The following is a 5,254-nucleotide window of genomic DNA, read 5'->3' as shown; positions in this document are numbered from 1 at the left end:
TTTTTGGCTCACTTATAAGAATTATGAAAATGTACAGAGTGGTTTGAGGAAAATTAATATTATTCTTATGAAGAAAATTAACTTTAATTATGGGCATTAGATGATGCCATAGATAGAGTACCTGGTCTGGAGTCAGGAAAATGCATCTTCCCGAGATAAAATTTGGTCTCAGACATTTACTAGCTTTGTTACCCTAGACAAGTCACTTAATCCTGTTTGCCTTAATTTCCTAATCTGTAAAATTGGCTGAAAAAGGAGTATCTTTGCAAAGAAAACTCCAAATGAGGTCATATAGAGTCAGGAATGACTGAAATACTGAACAACAACTATTATGCCATATGATGTTAATCTGAAATCCATCCTTTCCCCCATTTTGTCAAACCTCACTTCTCAATCTTGCTCACTAAGCAGGTCCTAAACAGTGCGTTCATATAATGTAAGCAGTAAACAAAGAAATCAGCTTAAGCTGGGTTACTCCCTAGGGGATGATTCTCTTGTCTTTGCTGTTCCTCTTGAAAGGTAGGGATGATCTGGTCTCCAAGGCAAAGGCTAACCATGAGAAGTCCTGATTCAGGTGGTTTTGTTTTCTAGCCAAGATTACTAAAAGCAGTTGTTTCCCATCAAGCAATAAACATTCCTTAATTGCCAGAGAATGGTGTGATCATCCATACTCGAAGACCTACCCACTTACCAATCTTTGGAATTTTATATGTGCAATCTTACCTCTATCTCACTTTTGCCAAGGGAGGTCTAAATTCCATACTGTCAAACCAATCAGAAGGAAGTCACACTTAGGTTTAAAAACACATGTGGACCTTCACTTGGGGGTCTTTGGTCATGGGGAGATATTGTTGACTCGATTTCTTGGTTGTAGCTAGTCTAATAAATTAATCATGCTAATATCCCTGACTTTTTGCTGAGGTATTAGTGTGTCCCTTTTATTACCTCTTATTACTACCCTTTGTAATACCCTCTTATTACTAGGAGCATATGCATCACTGATAATAAAACAATAACTTACTCTGGAGAAAGCTGCCTTTATTACATTTTTATTTGCCACAGATTTAACGATGTAACTGCAGTAACAAGTCAACTAGCAGGTATTTTCTATATGTCTGAAACCTGTGAGATTTAAAACAGTGAAGCCCATAAACTGTAGTGAGTTAAAATGGTGGAAGATATAAATTGTGATAGATATAAGAGAGGGTGAGTAAATTTGACCGCAGAAAATATGTTTCACTACAGTGTCTTGGTTTTTAAATCAAATATAAGGTGGTCGCCAGGGAAATATTCCCAATTATTCAAATACCCAAGTCAATTGGGTTTTATAGAGATTTTAATTAATAATACAATGAGTAATCAAAGAAAGAGAGAGAGAGTAAGAAAGGAATAAGTATGAAGGGCCTCAAGCCAATATGGCCTAGACCTGAGTCTTAAGAGAGAAATCAGTCAGTTTTTTAACACTCACCACAAGGTCTGTCTAAACAAGGATACTAGTGACACCAGGCCAGCTCCATCTCAGCTGACTTCACCAGAGAGCCTTCCAGCCAGAGACTGTTCCAAAGGGCCTTTCTCCAGAGCCTCAAGAGATTCTTCCCAAGTGATCCTCATCAGAGATCCTCCAAAAGGATTTCTCCAAAAGGATATCTCCTCAAGAGATTCTGCTTTTTCTTATATAGGGGTTTTTCTCCTATGTCACCTCCCCTAAGTCCCTACATCTACCAATCACTGTAGATGTTTTCCAAAAGACAGCCCATTTTGAATTCACAGCTGAGTAGATTAATCTCTTTAGTAAGTCAGAAAAAAATGCTGCTGTGTCGACTAATTTCATTAAGAGAAAACCTCTGAGTAAGTTTTCACCTTTTAGGTCTAAGTAGTTTACAAGTTGCCTCACCTTTATAGGCACTTAGCATTCCATTGTATCAATTCATGGCTCAAAGAACTCCTTTCCTTTATAAGTATGGTTTTCAAGTACTTTCATTGTTTAGCAAGGAGTTTTCTGCCCTAAAGCAGTCTTAAGTCTAGGTGGAATAGAGGTCCTCCCATAGCAAGGAGTTTTCTCCCCTAAAGCAGTCCCAAGTAGGGATGGGGGAGAGATCCTCCCATAGCAAGGAGTTTTCACATTCAAGTAGAGTTCTCTCTATCTGTTAGGGAATTATTTCAAGTAGGGAATTGGAGGATTCCTCAATGTGGAGTAAAATTTTTAACATTCATAAGTCTGTGAAATTTTAAGGTTTACAAACCCCAGAATGTGGTTAGTTCTAAGTCGTTAATAAATTAAATGTAAGTTTTAGGGAAATATAAGAAATGAATAGCATTCAAGCCCTAAGTTGTGATTAGGGAAATTTTTCTACTTTTGGTAAAACTTCTTGGGAGTATAATTTTGTTTTGATTATATGGATTATTGTCTAAACTGTCATGAAAGCCAATAGAAAATGGCATGTACTGCAGTCTGAGCACTGCTTCAGGTGGATGTCTATCTCTAGGACAAATTGAGGGGATAAATTTGGCATGACCTAAGATAGGATCCTCTTGACAGTATTACCATTGTGCTGTTTCCTTTCTGAACAGAATTTAATCCTGAGCCTGGCTTTTGATTCTCTGTGACTCCATGATTGGCTATTATATTTGACTTGTGCCTGGAACCAAACAGATATAAGGGAATTCCCTCCCTGTTGTGGTATATGTCGAGTCAATCCATACCATTTGTGGGAAGGATCTTGACATTCTAACCATGTCCCTCCTTTTCCATTAATAGCAAATTTCTGTAATCAGGGCAGGTAAGCAATAAAAAATTTATAAGGACAATTCTAAATCTATTAATAAGTCAATACTGGAACAGCTCTGAGTTACTGTAATAGGATACAAGTGTGGAAAAATCTTAAAATTTTAATCTGCATTTGTGGTCATACCACAATTTAAGAACAACATCCTCCTATGGAGGGAATTAGCTATAAGACAGAGATATAATGAAAGATTTTGCTGATTAAATGGAATAATAAAATTTGAGAAAGCAACAGAATTAGACTGTTATCTCTAAAAGCTATATAGATGGTTTCCTGATGTATCAAGTATGAAAATTCAAGTTTTGATTATGTTTCAGTAATAAGATCTCAAAATTGGATTAAGTATTATACATATAAAATTGTACTGATAATTGATAATTGAAATTATTTTTCCATTTTAAAGGATTTTTAAATTTTAAAAGACAAAAGAGTTCATCTTACAAACTGAACCACCGAGGAATTTTTTTAATTCCAGAATTTATGTACAAAGTGGGAATTAAAAATTTCTGAAGTTTCATGTGAATTATGGATTCCTAATTTGACATTCTTCTTTTAGTTCCTGTTAATATCAGAGCCATGAGGTTTGAACTAGTTTTCAATATATGAGCTAGTTATTGGAAAACAAAATGTATGAGATTGAAATTGTGTTAGTTATTGGCAGATTTAGTAGAATTGCCTAGAAATCTCTACAAATGATTTGGAACCAAGGAACAGGGCCCCTTTCAGAGCTTCCCTGAGAACGAGGCCTATTCTAGAATGTCCAAGAGAAGATATTTCCAGGGACCAGATGACTATAAGATTTTTTAATATTGATAGTCATCATTGTATTGCTTTGGCATTGCATACCTTTTGTATCATAGTGATATGTTTTAAGTTTTCTTGTTTACCTTGGGCATATTGAAATCTCTCAAAATTAGCCCATTTTGAGTAGTTTATAGTTTGATCTTCTATAATTCTGATTATGAATGTGACCAACCTTGTAGATTAAGTTTATAGACAAATGATCCATGGAAGGAGAGGGCTGGCTCCTTCCCCCCATGAATTATAAGGGGGAACTGAGGGAATTAAAACAGCAAGTGGTAGTAAGAATTGGGTGAACCACACTGACTCCATTTTATTACTCAATTCTGCAGCTAGTTTAGTTCCCTTTTAATTAAATTATGGCTCTAATCCAATTTCTGTCTTGTAAGAAAACTTTATTCAATTGTGAGAAAAATTGCATTGTTTAAACTTAGTTCTGCATGACTGGGAAGCTGGATCACTTCTGTTTGCTACTTAGAGATGTTTGGTCCAAGGACCCAGGTTATGCTGACTAGAAACCCAGACAGTTTTGAAAAATGCAAGGAGTTTTATTATAGTTATACAGCTCCAGCAACTTGCATGTCTTATTTGAAAAGTGGCCCTGTATTCATCAATCAGTTACTGTTTCATGTTCCTGTTATTAAGTAGTTACTTGGGGGAAATGGGAAGCCTCTTTTTCTGATTTCAGAGAATTGCACCTATCTGTTTTCCTCCCCCCAACTGGGAGTTCTACTGGAGTGGAGAATTTTCTTCATTCAGAAGAGTGCTGACTGGACCTATTTCCTGGTGACCCCTTTTCTTGGCTTTCTGGTGAGTGCAAAGGCTGACTCCATGGCTTTTCTGGAGGCATCAGCCTCTGGAGAGGTCTATTTGGGACTCCTTTTCCTCAGCTGGGGCCTCTGAATTCCTGCCTGGCTCAGAGGAGGCCAGAGTAGCTATCTCTCTCCTTTTCTTTCTTTCTTTCCTCTCTTTCTCTCTTCCTCAATATCTTCCCTCTGTTGTAAATAAACTACCATAAATTCCATTCTGACTTTAGTAATTAAATCCCTGGCGACCAAGTAAAATATTATTCAGTTCAGTTCAACCATATATTTAATAATCTGGCTGACCATGATGGTTGTAACATAATACCTTCAATCTTCTTAACTTTCCTAAACTTTTCCTTTACTTTTGTGACTATCCCTAAGTCAGCTTTTAATAGCTTAATTTGAATCTACACAAATCAGCTGTAGAGTTATGTTCAAGGTTTTTTTTTCCTCCTTAAATAGAACACAGCCATTTTAATATTAGCAACAGGGCCCTAAGGTCCTAGCTGGGGCAGCTGTTTCCAATTCTTCCTTGGCTTAGGGAACAATCAACCCAATTATCTGACCCTCACTGGCAATACTAGCTGGCTGGAGTTTTCTTAACTAGCTGTGAGAAAAAATCCTGGAAAAAGGAGCCCTGCTAGATAGAATGATTGTATTAAAGTTTTAACCTTGTCCTGCTCCTAGAAGTATACATTCCTTTTTTTTCAAGCCTCTCTAAAATCCCAACATCAGACCTCAGGCAAAAGGTTTTGTTTTCTGTTTGCCCTTTCATTCAGGAGAGTTAATTGGATTAAAACTTTTAAAAGGACCACATCCAAACACCTAGAAAATGTGGTTAGGGCCAGCATACAGCCTAAT

The sequence above is a fragment of the Monodelphis domestica genome, chromosome 1 (genome assembly GCF_027887165.1).
Source record: "Monodelphis domestica isolate mMonDom1 chromosome 1, mMonDom1.pri, whole genome shotgun sequence".
Lineage (NCBI taxonomy): Eukaryota > Metazoa > Chordata > Mammalia > Didelphimorphia > Didelphidae > Monodelphis > Monodelphis domestica.
Note: the sequence above shows the minus strand (reverse complement) of the source record.